At 46.0% G+C, this 20,056-nt stretch overlaps 2 non-coding genes across 2 annotated transcripts; both read left to right on the forward strand.

Moving 5' to 3' along the window:
- Positions 1-4,886: 4,886 nt before the first annotated feature.
- trnat-cgu (transfer RNA threonine (anticodon CGU)) lies at positions 4,887-4,958 on the forward strand. Its single transcript has one exon. It is a non-coding gene; the product is annotated as a tRNA-Thr (tRNA).
- Positions 4,959-18,670: 13,712 nt separating this feature from the next.
- On the forward strand, positions 18,671-18,759 carry trnar-ucg (transfer RNA arginine (anticodon UCG)). Its single transcript is given in 2 exon segments — positions 18,671-18,707; positions 18,724-18,759. It is a non-coding gene; the product is annotated as a tRNA-Arg (tRNA).
- The last annotated feature ends 1,297 nt before the right edge of the window (positions 18,760-20,056 follow it).

The raw sequence follows: 20,056 nt of genomic DNA on the forward strand, positions 1-20,056 counted from the left end.
CTAATCTTTTCTCATACATTCTCTTGCTGATCTCATTTCCTTTTTCAGCTCTCCTCTGTACTTTCTGTATTCTGCTTGCTTCTCTACTGCATATGAATCCTCACATGATTTCGATATTAATGATTTTTGAACTATTTTGTTGAAGGATTGAGTTTTGTAAATTTCTCCCTGGCTCCCCTCATGATCAGGCAGAAAGTTTAACTGCTGTGTTTTCAAACAGCAACAGCTTTATTTGAAAAGCCATTGGGACAGGATTCCGGGTTTTAATCCAGTCACAAATCTGGTTCTGATGTCTTGTGGCTCCAGCTGTCACATGACCTGTCAGAGGATGACCTCATAATTGGCCCAGTCATGGAGCTGTGGGTTGATGTTTAAATTGTTTCAAAATAATTTTCCAGAAGGACAATCAAAATGAATCGATATATAAAAGGTAGATTTTGTGAATTTGTGCTCCCAGTGGAAATCCCTGCAGAGTCTGCTGGTTTTCATATCCCCAATTCCCCACAGGAAGCTCTGTGTCGGAATCTGTATTCATTATATCAATATTATACAGAATCATTTCATGGGAGACCCCAGTGTGAATTGTAAACAGGTGGTTCAGTTTTAACTTTCAAAGTAACACAGAAGCAAAATACTGCAGATGCTGGAAATCTGAAATAAAAACAGAAAATGCTGGAAATACTCAGCAGGTCTGGCAGCACCTGTGGAGAGAGAAACAGAGTTAACGTTTCAGATCTGTGACCTTTCATCAGAACTGGGCTGAAATTGTCTGAGGGCCAAGTGGCCTCTTTCTGTGCCTTAAACTTTCTATGAGTCTAAGATTCTATGAGATTCTGGAATCAATTTCAGGGTCGATGACATTGCACTCTGTAAGGATAGGAAGATGGAGATTATTAAGTACAGTGCAAGAATATAGATGCTTTTACATTATTTTAATCAAAATTGATTTAAACTTTGTGTTCACGAATCCTATCTTTTGATCACAATGACACTGATAACAATGGAAAAAGCAAGACTTGCATTTCACGACCACAGGACGTTGCAAAGCCTTTTACAGCCAATGAAGGACTTTCCAAGTGTAGTCACTGTAGTCATGTAGGAAACATGGTGGCCAATGTGCGCACAGCAAGCTCCCAGAAACAACAACGTGATAAAAACGAGATAATCTGTTTTGAAGTGATGTTGATTCAGGGTTAAACAATGACCAGCATCCCAGAAATAATTCCCCTTCTATTCTCTGAAATAGTGCCATGGTACCTTTAACATCCACCTGAGAGGGCAGAGGGATCCTCAGTTTTCTGTCTCACCTGAAAAACAGCATTTCTGATCGTGCAGCACTGCCTTCGTACTGTACTGGAGTGTCAGCCATTTTTAAAGGGCTGTTAGTCCTACTGGAAAATATTTAAAGGAAGATTAAATGAAATGAAATAAATACATTGCTTTTGCCTCTCTCCCATCCCCCCAACAACAGTTAAATTAATTATTTGCCCTTCCCTCCGAAAACCTACCTTTACTATCTGACCTTCCGCCCAAAACTGCACAAACTGTAAACTATAACCCTTCCCACCATCCCCTACACCCATGACATTAATTTGACTCCGTCCCCCCACCCCCACACTGAGAAACTTACCTTCTCCCCCCTCCCCACCAGTGTTGCACCTCATTTGCCCGGGTGGGGCTCCGAAGGCACGGCAGTGCCGGCCACTGGGCTGAAGATCGCAGCGGAACATCATGAAGTGATGGCATAATAATTAATGCAGGTTTGTGGTCCCGTTGCCGAGCGGTGGAGGTCCCCCACAACGCCTCGAAGTCGCCGGCAATATCGAGGCAGGCCCTGCCGGCGTTGAGGTCCGTGGCGGGTCTCATCCGGGGCCATCTTCAGGCGGCCCCCACCCCACCCCCACCACAGATCTCGACGTCGAGGGCTCTATAGAATCCAGCCCATTGTTTCTGTCAATCTCAACTCCACAAGGATTTGCCTGTTAATTGTAGAAAAATTAAAGCTCTCTAACCTTTTGATAAAAGGGTTCAAATCCATTTCCAAACAAATGATAGTTCTCATTGTATCTAGAACATGTTTTCTTACATACAAACATACCAATTAGGAGCAGGAGTAGACCACTCGGCCCCTCGAGCCTGCTCCACCATTCAATAAGATCATGGCTGATCTGATTGCAACCTCAACTCCACATTCCCACCTGCCCCTGATAACCTTTCACCCCCTTGTTTATCAAGAATCTATCTACCTCTGTCTTAAAATATTTCAGAATTTCTGTCGTCCAGCAACTCTCACTTTATTTCCTGGATTTCACCTAAAAAATGTATTTCCACACTTTGGATATCCTGTACTTCATTCATGTTTTTGCTCTCTGGGGATTTCCCTTTAATTATATTCAGTGCTGGTATTTTACTGCCACACACTGACTGAAAGTGTCCCAACTTTCTGCAGGAAAAACACTCAGCTTCTTTGGCGAGGCAGTTTTCCCACTTGTGTCTCTCTCGGCGACACCTACTGCAATTGGTTGCAGCTACCACTAGATGCTCTTCCCGTCTTTCTTGTCTTTTACCACTAATTTTTCCTTTTGTTTTCTTAACAAATTCAATTGAGTCTGCAACTCTCGAGATCAGACTCTCCCTGTCCCCTCGAACAACGGATTGGTTAAACTTTCTAACCTCTGCTTGGCTGCTCAATTGATACTCTTTCGTTAATGTGAGATCAGCCCTGGACTGTAGATGATCTGAAAGGGTGTTGTCTAATACTCCGAACACAATCCTGTCTCCATTCAGCTCTTCCCTTAAGTTGCAGTATTCACAAACCTCCGTGAGATTGTACAAGTCATTGATAAATGAATGAATACTCTCCCCTTTCTGTTTTGTACGCTTATTAAATTCAAAGTGATTCCTGACAATGCAGCAGCCAGCCGACGTCATCAGAGCGCTCCAAGCTGCGCACATGCACAAACAGTCTCCTGCGCTCTGAGATGCTGTGCATGCTCAGCCTACGTCTTCCAGGAGGAAGTGGCGCATGCACGGGAAAACTCTCTCCCCCCTCTCAGCCACTCACTCCAGGCCGCTCACTGCCCGCTCCTCGCTACCCCGCTCCCCCGCCGTCCGGCCGCTTGCTACCCGCCCCCACCTCCGCACTGCCCTCTCTGCGTCCACTCACGCCCCGCTTCCCCCCCACGTCCCTCCAGACACTAGCTCTAAGCCATGCTGCTTACCTCCTCTCGGCCTCTCGCTCCAATATTCGATCATTCTTCACCGCACCACCCGATAAAGCAAGGCGAGCCTCGAGGGGTGATGGGGCAATGTTGGAGCAAGTGGCCGAGAGGAGGGAAGCGGCAGAGCCCATGGCCTGGAGTGTGAGCAGCCAGAGAGCAGGATGGGGGTGGTGGTGGGTGAAGCGGGGAGTGAGCAGTCAGAGAGTGGGATGGGGGGAAGCGGGGAATGATCGTCCAGAGAATGGGATGGCACTGTTTAAAGGGGATTTGAGGAAAAAATGTTTCACCTCGAGGGTGGTTGGAATCTGGAACACATTGCCTGAAGGAGTGGTAGAGGCAGGAACCCTCACAACATTTAAGAAGTATCTAGATGAGAACTCAAAACGCCACAGAATACAAGGCTATGGCCACGTGCTGGAAAATGGGATTAGAATAGATAGGTACTTGATGGCCAGCACGGACACGATGGCCGAAGGGCCTGTTTCTGTGCTGTATAACTCTATGACTCTATGAAACCTCACTGAATTACAGAGGGTGTGCAGCACTGTCAGAGGTGCTGTCCTTCTGATGAGACTTCAAACAGCGCAACGTTCTCCGAGTATCAACCAAAACATGTCCATTGTGTAGATATGTGCCATATTTGCCGATGAAATGACAGTCACTGCTCCGAAAGTAATTCACTTTAGGTGAATAAAGATGACTTGGTACTATATAATGCACAAGAAGGAGCGGGGGACTGTTGGGGGTGGGACGGAGGCGGCGATGGCAGCCTTTGAGGGGATTTTTGGGTCGAAGTTGTTTTCTGTGATAAATTGAGGAGCTCCATCTTTAAGCCTGGCAGCTGCCTGAATGTCACAGACAGTGACGTTTCAGTGGAAGAGGCTGCATTTGCGCATGTGCTAGTACAGCGTCACCTGGTGGTTGCGTTGTCAGCAAATGCAGCGTTTTAACTTTGGCTCCACGATGACATTTTTTTCCTCAATTAAAATAGGTTGAGTGCCTTAATAACTTCTTCACATGTTGCCTTCTGTTCTTCATGAGGATGTTGCCTGCACACTCCCTCCATTGCAGACAATAGCGTACTGACCTGTTCCATGTCTGGCTTCTGCACGAGACCCGATGCAGTACGATACCTTGCAAACCTCTGGAACCATCTCGGCCAGTCCTCGGCTTGGTTCAGTCCAGTGACCTTTTCAAAGGTACAGGCAAAGATTTCTCCATCTTCGCTTTGGTTTACTGTGGCCCCCATATAATATTCTGATATCTGTCAAGGCTTAGTACAGAATTTATAAGAATCTGACGGTTAAAATAACCTGAGTTTACTCTGCACATCTTGCATTGAAAGTTTCATCTACATCTCTCCATGAGGTGCCGTACAGATTATATTACAGCACTTCCTGTGATGATGCACATAGTCTATTTATATAATCTGCCCAGTAACAACCCAATGTCCACTCATATTATTGTACAGATGTGAGAAAAGCTGAGGATGGGAATGGAACGTCTGAATGAAGATTTCATGATGCTGATGATGGAAATGAGGCTGATCTGTTCCCCATTCCACAATCCCTCTTCATTTCTGTGCATGTTTCTCGATGCTGTTTCAACCAAATTGAAAAAGAATCACAAATCCTCCTCTGGAGCCTCAGGTGTCCATTCAGGAAAGGCATGGTGGCCAAGTGGTAAGGCGTCAGTCTCGTAAATTGAAGATCACGGGTTCAATCCCCGTCCATGCCTTATGATTAGTTTATCACTTTAAATGTGATGTTTCTGGAAAAGATGTCCGTTGCATTTGTGTCGGCCATCTGGAAATCAGTGTCATGTTGCACTTTATCCTGGACACTGGGAAGAACATGACGAGAAGCCACATGGTTCCTCGAGCCTTCTCTGCCATTGACAGAGTGAAAATAACTGAGGTCCAAGCACAGAACCTTATTACTGTGCATTTGCTTTATATTGAACAGAGCTATTCTATTAATCCCACATCACGCACTCCTGTCCTTTCCCCCATTGCCCTGTTACATTTTCCATGTCAGGTATATATCCAATTCCATTTAGAGTTAACATTGAATCTGCTTCCACTGACCTTTCAGGATTGCATTCCAGACCAGAACAACACACTGCTGAAAAAACAATCTCCTCATCACAACTCGAATTCTTTTGTCAATTACTTTAAATGTGTTTCCTCTGGTTACTGACCCTTCTGTCACTGGCAACACTTTCTCCTTCTTTACTCTGTCAAAACTCTTCAGGATTTGCATTTCCTGCTGCCTTTGCTGATATAACAAGGCTGAGCACACATCACCAAAAGGAATATGATTGGCTCTGAATCACATTTATCCTTCCTGTCAATCTGATGTGGACCTTGTATTTTCCCGGAACCAAACAACCTGACCAACAAGTGTGGGTTCCAGCGATTCCCACCGCTCTGAGAGAGAGAGGATGTGATAATGAGCCAGATAGAAGAAAGGAGTGAGATAGAGAGTAAAATAGCCCTGGTCTGTTTCTACTAACCCCCGGCCCCCCACTTAAAATGGCATCATTTTCTCCTGCCTCTCCACATTCTAATCCATTGATTAATGCAATCCTTTCATCTGGAACATAGAACATAGAACAGTACAGCACAGTACAGGCCCGTCGGCCCACGATGTTGTGCCGATCCTTTAACCTACTCTAAGATCAAACTACCTACACACCCTTCATTCTACTATCATCCATGTACCTATCCAAGAGTCGCTTAAATGTCCCTAATGTATCTGCTTCTACTGCCACCGCTGGCAGTGCATTCCACGCACCCACCACTCTCTGTGTAAAGAACCTACCTCTGACATCTCCCCGAAACCTTCCTCCATCACCTTAAAATTATGCCCCCTGGTGATAGCCCTTTCTGCCCTGGGAAAAAGTCTCTGGCTATCCACTCTGTCTATGCCTCTCATCATCTTGTACCCCTCTATCAAGTCACCTCTCATCCTTCTTCGTTCCAATGAGAAAAGCCCCAGCACCCTCAACCTTTCTTCGTAAAACATACCCTCCAGTCCAGGCTGCATCCTGGTAAATCTCCTCTGCACCCTCTCTAAAGCTTCCACATCCTTCCTCTAATGAGGCGACCAGAACTGAACACAATATTCCAAGTGTGGTCTAACCAGGGCTTTATAGAGCTGCAGCATAACCTCGCGGCTCTTAAACTCAATCCCCCTGTTAATGAAAGCCAACACACCATACGCCTTCTTAACAACCCTATCAACTTGGGTGGCAACTTTGAGCGATCTATGGACATGGACCCCAAGATCCCTCTGTTCCTCCACACTACCAAGCATCCTGTCTTTAAGCCTGTATTCTGCATTCAAATTCGACCTTCCAAAATGAATCACTTCACACTTTTCCAGGTTGAACTTCATCTGTCCCTTTAATTCCTGTTTCCTAATCCATTGATGTTTCACAATGTACTGAACTGTCCCAATCCATTGAAATAACTCAGTCTATAGAATTTCCCAATCCACTGATATTTTCCAGTCCATTGACTTTCCCAATCCATTAATGGTTCCTGACCATTGACATTCCCAATCCATTTATATTGCCTGTGATTTCAAAGCAACTGTGGAATACAAATAGTATCAGTATTATCAGATACATCGAGACGAGGTGCAATAGCCAAGTGGACAGATGTCAGGTTTATAAAGAAAAAAGCACTGGCTCGATATTTGTCCAGTCTATCACTGGATCTGAACTCTCAACCTACTGTTTTTCTGTGGGTCTGCTGACTTGAAGATGTGAAGAACCATTGGATGTTTCTCAATCCTCTGACTTTTCTCATTCTTGTGCCATATTTGTTCCTTTGGGTTCACCAGTGAAGAAAATTATTCCCTATTACATTTGGTGAAGACTTTAATAACCTCACATCCTTGTGTCTCACCATCTCAGGTCAAACTCCCTACAGAAACTTTAAACATTTAACTATTCTGCTGGAAACATTTTCAAGGGCACAGACATTCCTTCATTACGCTTCCTTCTTTGACATGTGATTGACAAATATGTGTGTAATGGAGAGAGAGAGAGTGAAAAAAAGAGAGAGAGAGAGTGCAATAGAAAGTTAGAGGACCAGCTAAAGACAGATAGAGAGAGAGAGGCAGAGAGAGGTAAAGCGATAGACAGAGAGAGAGAGAGAAAGAGAGAGAAGGAGAGAGAGTCATTGAGTCCTGGAGTCACTACAGTACAGGAAGTCATTTTGCCCATCAAGTCCATGTAAATCAATCCATTCAGTCCCATTCCCCCGCTCTATCCCCATCGCCCTGTAAGTTATCTAAACCTGTCATATTTATTATAATCCTGTACATGTCTATCAAATCTCCCCTCAATCTCCTTTGCTGCAAGGAGTACAACCCCAGCTTCTCCAACCTAACCTTACAGCTAAAATCCCTCATGTCTGGAACCATTCTGTTAAATCTCCTCCACCCTCTCAAGGACACTCACATCCCTCCAAAAGTGTGTTGACTAGAACTGGATGCAATTCTCTGGTTGTGGCCCAACTAGAAATTTATACAGGTTCAGCATAACTTCCCTACTTTTGTACTAAGTACCTCTATTTATGAAGCCCAAGATCCCATATGCTTTGCTAACTACTTTCTCAATGTGTCCTGCCACCGTCAAAGAACTATGCATATGAATCCCCAGGTTTTTATTCCTAAAAATATGCTTTCTTCATATAAATCTGTAAAAAATGCATTATACAACAGTTCAAAACAGCACCAAGTTGACATTCCAAAAAGTGCAAAGGAAATCAGTTTTCTTCAATACAGGAGTGAGTTGCCTCACAACCCTTCCATTCCATTTTACCTGACATGGACATTTTACAGCAAACCCATACCTGGTGTATACAGCACAAGGGTTTCCAATGGGTCCAGCTGCCCAGTTCACTATGGCGGGGGGACCTTACACAGTGGTCTTTCCCCATTGAGCCTTTGCAGTGGCTACCCCAAGCTTTAGTGCGTCCCTCAGCACGTAGTCCTGGACCTTGGAATGTGCAAGTCTGCAAAACTCGGTCGTGGACAACTCTTTGCGCTGCAAGACCAGCAAGTTTCGGGCAGACCAAAGAGTGTCTATCACCGAATTGATGGTCCTCCAGCAGCAGTTAATGTTTATCTCGGTGTGCATCCCTGGGAACAGCCCGTAGAGCACAGACTCCTGTGTTACGGAGCTGCTTGGGATGAACCTCAACAAAAACCACTGCATCTCTTTCCACACCTGCTTTGCAAAGACACATTCCAGAAGGAGGTGGGCAACTGCCTCTTCCCCACCGCAGCCACCTCGAGGGCCGCGTGTGGAGGGGGTGAGACTTCGGGCATGCAGGAAGGATCTGACAGGAAGGGCTCTTCTTAGCACCAACCAAGCTACATCTTGGTGCTTGTTTGAAAGTTCTGGTGATGAGGCATTCTGCCAAATGACTTTGGCAGTCTGCTCGGGGAACCATCCGACCGGATCCACCATCTCCTTTTCCCGTAGGGCCTTGAGGACATTCCGTGCAGACCACTGCCTGATGGATTGGTGGTCAAAGCTGTTTTCCCGCAGAAACATTCCGACGAAGGATAGCTTTTACGGCACAGTCCAACTGGATGAAGCGATCCGCGGCAATGTGACCAGACCCATCCTTCGCAACACCGGGGACAGATAAAACCTCAGCACATAGTGACACTTGGTGTTTGTGTACTGGGGCTCTGCACACAGCTTGGTGCAGCTGCACACGAAGGTGGTCATCAGGATGAGGGCGACGTTGGGTACATTTTTCCCGCCCTTGTCCAGAGGTTTGAACATCGTGTCCCTCCCGCCCTGGTCCATTTTAGATCTCCAGATAAAGCGGAAAATGGCTCGGGTGACTGCCACAGTGCAGGAGTGGGGTGTGGTCCAGACCTGCGCCACGTACAGCAACAACGAGAGTGCCTCGCACCTGATGACCATTTTCTTACCCACAATGGAGAGAGATCGCTGCTCGCACACACTCAGTTTATTGTGCACCCTGGCCACTCGCTCCTTCCAGGTTTTGGAGCAGGCCCCGGCCCTTCCGAACCATATCCCCAGCACCTTCAGGTAGTCTGACCTGATGGTGAAGGGGACAAAGGATCGGTCGGCCCGGTTCCCAAAGAACATGGCCTCACTCTTGCCATAGTTGGCTTTGGTTCGAACTGGTCGCAGATGCTCATCTGTCTGCGAGGGGATGGTGGATCCGAGCAGAAGACAGCAACATTGTCCATGTGCAGGGAGGCTTTTACCTGAGTGCGTCCACTGACTGGGATTGTCACCCCTCTTATGCCTGCATCCTTCCTAATGGACTCTGCAAAAGGTTCGATACAGCAATCAGACAAGACAGGGGAGAGAGGACAGCCCTGTCTGACTCCAGATTGGATCAGGAAACTTTATGATTCCCACCCATTGATTGAGACCGCACTACTGATGTTTGTGTAAAGCAGTTTGAACCAATTGCAGATTCCCTACCCAAACCCCATTTTGGAGAGCAGGTCCATCATGAATGTGTGCAAAATCCCGTCAAAAATCTTCTCCTGGTCCAAGCTGATGAGGCAGATGTCCATATCCCTGAGTAGTGTGAGACTATCAGAGAGCTTCCTGCTGAGTACAGTGCAGGTCTGATCAGGGTGAATCACCAACTCCAGACCAGACTTGACTCGACTGGCGATGACTTTGGACAGAATCTTGTAATCTACATTAAAAAGTGAGATGGGCAGCCAATTTCTGATTTCCGCCCTCACCCCCTTCCGCTTGTAGATGAGGGTGATGATGCCTTTCCTCATGGATTCTGACATGCTGCTGGCCAGGAGCATACTGTCGTATACTTCCAGCAGGTCTGGGCCGACCCAGTCCCACAGGGCCGAATACAACTCAACCGGTAAGCCATCGCTTCCGGGAAATGTACTCGTCTCGATGGACCTGATGGCCTTTGTCAGCTCGTCCAGAGTTAGCGGCTTGTCCAGTCTCTCCCTCATGCTGTCTTCCAAGACCTCTGTGATAGATGACAGGAAGAACTGGGAAGCCGTGCTGTCTGTGGGCTTCGCGTCTTGCAGCCCAGCATTAAAGGATTTGCTGATCCTTAATATTTTTTTAGAGATACAGCACTGAAACAGGCCCTTCGGCATACCGAGTCTGTGCCGACCATCAACCACCCATTTATACTAATCCCATATTCATACCATTTCCTCACCTGTTCCTATATTTCCCTGCCACCAACCTATACTAGTGGCAATTTATAATGGCCAATTTATCTACCAACCTGCAAGTCTTTTGGCAGGAAACCGGAGCACCCGGAGAAAACCCACGCAGACACAGGGAGAACTTGCAAACTCCACACAGGCAGTCTCCAGAATTGAACCCGGGTCATTGGAGCTGTGAGGCTGAGGTGCTAACCACTGCGCCACTGTGTTGGATTGCAAAGACGTTACTGAGCCATCCTGTTCCTTCAAGCTGCTGATAACAGAGCTCTCTCTGTGTACATTTTGGAAGAAGAAACGTGAGCACGTCTCATCCTGCTCAATGGAGAGGACTCTGGACCGGAAGATGATCTTGGAGGTCTCGGTGGCAAAGAGCGAGGCCTGCTGGTTCTTCACCTCTTGGAAGTCCTCCTTGACCTCGACTCCCATCGACTGCAGCCAGAGCAGATTTTGCATTCTTTTCTGGAGTCGGGACATTTCCCTCTGTCTCTCTCTCGCCCTCTGATCACCTTTGAAGAGAAAGAATCTTTATCTTAACAACCTTAATAAAACTGCGTCCCTCAGCATGTAGTCCTGGACCTTGGAATGTGCCAGTCTGCAAAACTCGGTCGTGGACAACTTTTTGCGCTGCAAGACCAGCAGATTTCGTGCAGACCAATGAGTGTCTATCACCAAATTGATAGTCCTCCAGCAGCAGGGAAATGGACCGGGTCCGGAGGGACACGATGTTCAAATCTCTGGACAAGGGCGGGAAAAATGTACCCAACGTGGCCCTCATCCTGATGACCGCCTTCGTGTGCGGCTGCATCAAGCTGTGTGTAGATCCCCAGTACGCAAACTCCAAGTGTCACTACGTGCTGAGGTTCTATCTGTCCCCGGTGTTGCGAAGGATGGGCCTGGTCACATTGCCGCGGAACGCTCCATGCAGTTGGGCGGTGCCATACCACCTATCCTTCGTGGAGCAGTTTCTGCGGGAAAACACTTTTGACCACCGATCCATCAGGCAGTGGTCTGCACGGAATGTCCTCAAGGCCCTACGGGAAAAGGAAACGGTGGATCATGTCGGATGGTTCCCCGAGCAGACCGTCAAAGTCATTTGGCGGAATGCCTCATCACCAGAACTTTCAAACAAGCACCAAGACGTAGCTTGGCTGGTGGTGAGAAGGGCCCTCCCCGTCAGATCCTTCATGCACACCCGAAGTCTCGCCCCCTCCGCAGAGTGCCCCCGCGTTGGCTGTGGTGGGGAAGAGACCGTCGCACACCTCCTCCTGGAATGTGCCTTTGCAAAGCAGGTGTGGAAAGAGGTGCAGTGGTTTTTGTCAAGGTTCATCCCAAGCAGCTCTGTAACACAGGAGTCTGTGCTCTACGGGCTGTTCCCAGGGACGCACACCGAGACAAACATCAACTGCTGCTGGAGGACTATCAATTCTGTGAAAGACGCCCTTTGGTCTGCCCGAAACTTGCTGGTCTTCCAGCGCAAAGAGTTGTCCACGACCGAATGTTGCAGACTGGCACATTCCAAGGTCCAGGACCACATGCTGAGGGACGCACTAATGCTTGGGGCAGCCGCAGCAAAGGCTCAATGGGGAAAGACCACAGTGTAAGGTTCCCCCACCAAGCTGGACTGAGGGGCTGGATCCATGGGAAACCCCTCGAACTGTATCGTTAATATTCTCAATTGCTGTAAATGTAAAACTGTAATTGACATGACAATTGTGAAACAGAAGGGTTGGGAAGAAACTCATGACAGTATTGAAGGAAACTGATCTCCCTTGCAATGTTTGTATTTTTGGTGCTGTTTGGAAACTGTTTGGCAATGTAATTTTTACAGATTTTTATGAATAAAGTATATTTTGAAAAAAAAAGTAAGGTTCCTCCCACCAAGCTGAACTGAGGGGCTGGATCCATGGGAAACTCGTCGAACTGTTTTGTTGATATTTTCTTTTGCTGTAAATGTGAAACTGTAATTGGCATAACAATAGTGAAATGGAAGGGTTGTGAAGAAACTCATGATAGTATGGAAGGAAACTGATCTCCCTTGCAATGTTTGTATTTTTTGGTGCTGTTTGAAACTGTTTGGCAATGTAATTTTTGCAGATTTTTATGAATAAAGTATATTTTGGAAATAAAAAAAAAAGTTCAAAGCAATACAGTGGTTTTTGTCATGGTTTATTCCAAGCAGCTTGATAACACAGGAGTCTGTGCTCCATAGACTGTTCCCAGGGACGCACACTGATACAAACATCAACTGCTTTGAGGACTATCAATTCAGCGGGAGATGCCTTTTGGTTTGCCAGAAACTTGCTGCTCTTCCAGTGCAAAGAGTTGTCTGTGACGGAATGTTGCAGACTGGCACGTTTCAAGGTCCAGGACGACGTGCTGAGGGGTGCACTTAAGCTTGGGGCTGCCGCAGCAAAGGCTTAATGGGGAAAGGCCACAGTGTAAGGTCCCCCCACCAAGCTGAACTGAGGGGCTGGATCCATGGGAAACCCCTCGAACTGTATCGGGCAAATTCTGTGTGCTGTAAATGTAAAATGACAATGAAATGGAAGAGTTGTGAGGCAACTCATGATTGTATAGAAGGAAACTGATCACCTTTGCACTGTTTGTATTTTTTGACTTGATGCTGTTTTAAACTGTTTGGGAATGTAATTTTTACAGATTTTTATGAATAAAGTATATTTTGGAAATAAAGAAAAAAGTTCTCCCAGGATGAGGCTAACCTATTGTACTGTGGGTTTGCTGATGCCTGTGATGTCTTCAAATGTGGGATACTCAACTGCAGAATTTGTGATAGTTGGGGGTCTGCTTTTGCACTCACCCCTGATTATATGAATCAAAAATAGAATTTACTAGCTGTTGCTGGACAGTGTTTCAGCTCCCAATTATTTTTTGCTATAAACACTCGTGCTCGTTTCTTCGCAGCTCCAAGTACGCACTTCTCCACCTCAATGCGTGGACGTAGCTGGCAGGGGAGAGACCGTGATCAGTGGCGTTTGATAATACAGGTGCTGTTTTTGTGTTTTTTTGGGGGAGGGAGGTGGTTTCAGCACCGTATTTAGGGCATTTCGCCCTTTGGGATTGGAGATCTACCGTGGTGGTGGTTTCCCTGTCAGTTGAGGATTTAGTACTTGTCCCAGGAAAACGTCAAGTAAAAATGGCTGCAACCAACACCAGAGCTCCAGGCCAGGGGGTGTGTAACACCGTTAGGGTGGCGGTGAAAGATAGTGAAGGAGGTGCACCCATCGACTGCGCCTACTTCATTAAGAATTTTGTTTTTCCAAAATATACTTTATTCATAAAAATCTGGAAAAAAACACTGCAGCCTCACAGCTCCAGCGAGCCGGGTTCAGTTCTGGGTACTGCCTGTGTGGAGTTTGCAAGTTCTCCCTGTGACCGCGTGGGTTTCCGCCGGGTGCTCTGGTTTCCTCCCACAGCCAAAGACTTGCAGGTTGATAGGTAAATTGGCCATTGTACATTGCCCCGAGTGTCGGTAGGTGGTAGGAAAATTGAGGGAAGGTGGGGATGTGGTAGGGAATATGGGATTAATGTAGGATTAGTGTAAATGGGTGGTTGGTGGTCAGCACAGACTCGGTGGGCCAAAGGGCCTGTTTTAGTGCTGTATCTCTCCATGACTCGATGACATTCCAAAAAGTGTGAAAGAAATCAGTTTTCTTTAATAGAGGAGTGAGTTGCCTCACAACCCTTCCATTCCATTTTACCTGCCATGTACATTTTACAGCAAAACCATATTTGGTGTATACAGCCCGAGGGGTTTCCCATGGGTCCAGTTCCTTAGTTAACTATAGCGGGAGGAACTTACACAGTGGTCTTTCCCCATTGAGCCTTTGCAGCGGCTACCCCAAGCTTTAGTGCGTCCCTCAGCACGTAGTCCTGGACCTTGGAATGTGCCAGTCTGCAACACTCGGTCGTGGACAACTTTTTGCGCTGGAAGACCAGCAACTTTCGGGCAGACCAAAGAGTGTCTATCACCAAATTGATGGTCCTCCAGCAGCAGTTGATGTTTATCTCGGTGTGCATCCCTGGGAACAGCCCGCAGAGCACAGACCCCTGTGTTACAGAGCTGCTTGGGATGAACCTCGACAAAAACCACTGCATCTCTTTCCACACCTGCTTTACAAAGACACATTCCAGAAGGAGGTGGGCAACTGTCTCTTCCCCACCTACTCAGCAGAGATGACATCTGTGATTGAAGCAAAAAGCAGAACCGACCTGATGTACAACATGAAACCAGCAACCAGAACATTATATGACTTGAAATTAGCCAAGGCAGTTGTGCAAAAGACAGTGAGACACTGCGCAAATAAACACTGGACAATATCACAAATGTAACAAGGGTTGGGAAGAAACTCATGACAGTATTGAAGGAAACTGATCCCCCTTGCAATGTTTGTATTTTTTGGTGCTGTTTGGAAACTGTTTGGCAATGTAATTTTTACAGATTTTTATGAATAAAGTATATTTTGGAAATTAAAAAAAAATGTGGGAGCAGCGTTCTCTCTCTATTACGGGTAAGAACCTGGTCATCAGGTGCAAGGTGCTCACGTTGTTGCTGTAAGTGGCACAGGTCTGGCCCATACCCCACTCCTGCGCTGTGGCGGTCACCCGATCCATTTCCCGCTTTATCTGAAGATGCAAAATGGACAGGGTCCAGAGGGACACGATGTTCAAACCTCTGGATAAAGGCGACAAAATGTACTCAACGTCGCCCTCAACCTGATGGCCGCCTTAGTATGTGGCTGCATCAAGCTGTGCGTAGAGCCCCAGTATGCAAACACCAAGTGTCACTACGTGCTGAGGTTCAATCTGACCCCGGTGTTGCGAAGGATGGATTTGGTCACAGTGTCACGGAACGCTCCATCCAGTTGGACTGTGCGTTCGTGGAAATGTTTGTGTGGAAAAACACCTTTGACCACTAATCCATCAGGCAGTGGTCTGCACGGAATGTCCTCAAGTATATTTTTGGAAAAGAAAATTCTGGAAGAGGAAAGACCGGCGGGAAAGCTCGGTCCAAGGCCAAGTCTCTCTCCTCCCGGGCTGGACTGCAGTTCCCGGTGGGCCGTGTACACAGGCTCCTGAGAAAGGGCAACTATGCTGAGCATGTGGGTGCCGGAGCCCCGGTCTATCTGGCTGCTGTGCTCGAGTATCTGACCGCTGAAATCCTCGAGTTGGCCAGTAACGCAGCCCAGGACAACAAGAAGACCCGCAACATCCTCAGACACCTACAGCTGGCTGTCCAGAATGACAAGGAGCTCACCAAGCTGCTGGGAGGGGTGACCATCACTCATGGCTGGGTGCTGCCTAATATCTAGGCCATGGTGCTGCCCAAGAAAACCAGCGCTCCGGGCACCAAAACCAAGTCAATCTGCCAGGATTTTATCAAATACCCAAAGGTTCTTTTCAGAGCCACCCACAGTATCATTCTTGTAAATCTCCTCTGTACTCTCTACACAGCAATTATGTCCTTTCTGTGATGTGATGACCAGAACTGTACGCAATACTCCAGCTGTGGCCAAACCACCGTTTTAAGCAGTTCTCGCATTACATCCCTGCTTTTGTCGACCAAGAAAGGAAAGCATTCCATATGCCTTCTTCACCACTCTATCTACCTATCCTGTCACTTTCAGGGACCTGTGGACATGCACTCCAAAGTCTCTCACTTCGTCTACCCCTCTCAATATCTTCCCGTTTATTGTGTATTCCCTTACTTTGTTTGCCCTCCCAAAATGCATTACCTCACACTTCTCCAGATTGAATTCCATTTGCCACTTTTCCGCCCACTCAACTAATCCATTCATATCATTCTTAAGTCGACAGCTATCCTCCTCACCATCAATTAGACGGCCAATTTTTGTGTCATCAGCAAATTTCCCAATCATACCTCCCACATTTAATTCCAAATAATTAACATATACCACAAACAGCAAGGGACCCAACACTGAGCCCTGTGGAACGCCACTAAAAACTGCTTTCCATTCGCAAAAACATCGTCGACTACTATCCTTTGTTTCCTGCCACTGAGTCAATTTTGGATCCAACCTGCCACATTCCCCTGTATCCCATGGGCTTTCATTTTACTGACCAGTCTGCCATGTGGGACCTTATCAAATGCCTTACTAAAATCCATGTAAACTACATCCACCGCACGATCCTCATCAATGTTCCTTGTTACTTCCTCAATAAACTCAATCAAGTTAGTCAGACATGACCTTCCCTTAACAAATCCATGCTGACTATCCCTGATTAATCCATGTCTTTCTAAGTGGTAGTTTATCCTGTCCCTCAGAATTGATTCTAATAATTTACCCACCACCGAGGTCAGACTGACCGGTCTATAACTATTTGGCCTATCCCTCACATCCTTTTAAAATAATAGTACAACGTTCGCAGACCTCCAATCCTCCGGCACCTCCCCCATATCCAGTGAGGATTTGAAGATGATCCTCAGCGCATCCACTATTTCCTCCCTGGCTTCCTTTAACAACCTCAGATGCAAACCATCTGGCCCTGGTGATTTATTCATTTTCAAGGATGTCAGACGCTCTAGTACTTCCACTCTCATTATGCTTATTGTATCTAATATTTCACACTCCTCTTCTTTTACTACAATGTCTGCATCATCCCTCTCCTTTGTGAAGGCAGAGACAAAAAACTCATTAAGAACCCCGCCCACATCTTCTGGATCCACACAGAAGTTCCCTTGTACATCTCTGATAGGTCATACCCTTTCCTTAGTTATCCTCTTGCTCTTCATGGACTGAGAAAACATCCTTGGGGTTTCCTTCAAGTAGTTGTATCCAGTCCACATCCACCAAATCACCTCTCAGTTTTGTAAAATTTGCCTTCCCCCAATTTCGAACTTTTACTTTTCGAGCTGCCCTGCCATTACTTAGATTTACAAACTCATTATTGCTCGTGTAATAAGTGTAATAAGTAGAATAATTTACCAGTTACTCACCGATCAGCTTCTTCCCCTGTACCATGGAGGCTGAAAAGGCAGAAAAGAAAAGAGATACCAAAGAGCACCTCTTTCCCCTAGTCAGTGAAGTCCCTCACACATCAACTCACAGCTTTACACTCTGTCCAAACAGCACTTTCTAATTAGTAATTATTAATAAATTACACTAACTAAAACATTAGTAAGCTGACCAATTACAAGGTCGCTATTTGAGGGTTTTTAAACAAAGAGCTTTTTTCCCTATCCCAAAGGCTCTTTTCAGATCCACCCACAGTATCTAAAAGGGCTGATTACTGTCTGAAGTCTGCAGTACCCACACCTCTGTCCATCCCTCTTCATCTGGAACAACCAGCGTCATCTTCCATTCCTTTCACCATCATGTGTTTAACTCGCTTCTCCTTATAGACAGTCAGATATCAATGTAATAATGAAATGATCTGTGTCAGTGCTGGCCAGTTCCCTGTCCTGATTTCAGACCCCACTCTGGACACTTGTTTCCCATTCCAGGACCTTCTTGTATTAATATTCAGCACCACATGTCAGTCAGAAACTTGTCTCAATGAACCGATGCTTTTACTGAGCTTCCAACTGCTGCTGTCTATTTCTCGAGGGAAAGAGCAGCTCACTGTGTAAGGATGTGAGGGGAATGTAACCCGGCTGCTGGTGAGAAGGTCCCATCTTCTCAATCAAAAGCCTTTTATTTTACTACAGTGATTCCTAGATTCCCAGCTGGTCTGTTGAGGATTTTGTTTTCACAGAAATAACTTGTTAAATACAAATCTGATTCCAACACATCAGTAACAGGACAGAATGGGAACCTTTTAAAAGAATGAAGCAACTATTTCAGTGGCTTCTCATTGTCCCCCTGAAGCCTGTGTGAAGGGGAATTGCCAATAGTCTGTAATTTATTACTTCCACACCGAGTTTGAGTTATTTGTCGCGTGAAAGATTGCTGAACGGAGTCTTTCACTGACAATTACGGATGAGAAGTTGACAAAAATTGGCAAAATAAAGCTGTTCATAAAATAGCACCAGCAATTTGAGTAGGTAAAAGCAAAATTATGTTTTAAAAGTTTATTTAAACCGCTACGGGAAAATAGATTTTTATGTACTTTTCCAGTCGATCACTTCTTTTCCACAGTGAAATTGGCGGCTTTCACAAATTCAAATATTCTGCCAGGTTGACAGGTTCAACCAATTATTTTTTGTATTTTGTGCTTCGAGGTTCTCTGATTGAATCATTCATGTAAGCTAATGGCTGTGTGGCCCAATGGATAAGGCGTCTGACTTCGGTATATTCTATGATGTTATCAGAAGATTGCAGGTTCGAGTCCTGCCATGGTCATTTTGACCCGCAGGGATTTGGGGACTGAGTCGGGGACTGAACAGATTGGAAACCCGACATGGATTTAATGGGGCGAACGGCCTCCTCATGTGCCGTCACTGACTTTATGAGAAGAGGGTGACCAATCAGAAGTGGGCTGGGGTGACAGCGGGCTCAAACTGCAGGAATTCCAGGTCCCTGAATGACTGAGCTGAAACTGATCAGTTTCACTGCAGGAAACACCGTCACGGGGGAAATAACATCACAAATAATTCCATTTGACTAATTATTCAATTATAAAACAATGGGCAGATGTGAAGGTGTGATGTTACTTTTCACTGTGAGGGGAGAATCCGCCATCTGCATAAATCAGTAACTTTATAACATCGTTTGTACGTTTGGAAAAGAAACGATGAAAACTCTCCCCATAACCCTGGTGTGGTGGAAAGGCTCAATTCAGAGATTGGAATATAACGAGAGCACAACATAAATCATTAACTGATATTTCCGGCATAAAACACACCCCAGCTCCCGTTCCCATGTCACTGCTGTCCCTATGAGGCGGTGGGTGACTCTGAAAAGTTACTTTGTTTTGTGTTTCTGCAGGAAAACCACAAAGATCCTCCCAGGCAGTGAAACTCATCTTCCCAGAATCTCCATACCAGATTGAAACAGAAAACACAAAGACAGTGAGAAAGTTCCAGAGAGTTACTGAGCATTAAAACCAATGAAATAAACCAATTCTAGAGAGATGTTGGTGCAGTTTTTTCAGAGAGATTGTGGGTGGCTCTTAAAAGAGCCGTTGTGTTTCGAGTGTTTTCACTACATGGTGGAGTTTTCCTTGGAGTTGATGTACTTGGTCACTCACTTTGTCCCTTCTCATATTCCGAGAGCTTTGTTGGGTGGAAATATTTATTCAGGCAGTTTCAACAGCTCAGAGCCGACATTGAGTCAGAAACCAGAAATGGGAGTATGGGACACAGACAAGGAATTTACGCTGGACCTTTATAAATCTCACTGGTTATAGGCCTCAGTTAGAGCGTTGTGTCTAATTCCATGCTCCACACTTTAGCAGGAATGTCAAGGCCTTAGAGAGGGTGCAGAGGAGATTTACTAGAATGTATCAGAGATGCAGGAATTCAGCTAATGTGGAAAGAATAAGGGTCTGGGGTGTGTGAAGCTGGGGTCCTTCTTCTTAGAGCAGAATGGCAGTTAATAGTTGTGTTCAACATTGTGAAGAGTTTTTAGAAGAATAAAGAAGTTTGACTGCAATTCGACAGAGCCTTGGTGAGATCGCACATTATGGGTGGCACAGTGG

Source organism: Heterodontus francisci, unplaced genomic scaffold, assembly GCF_036365525.1.
Source record: "Heterodontus francisci isolate sHetFra1 unplaced genomic scaffold, sHetFra1.hap1 HAP1_SCAFFOLD_43, whole genome shotgun sequence".
In the NCBI taxonomy this organism is placed as follows: Eukaryota; Metazoa; Chordata; class Chondrichthyes; order Heterodontiformes; family Heterodontidae; genus Heterodontus; species Heterodontus francisci.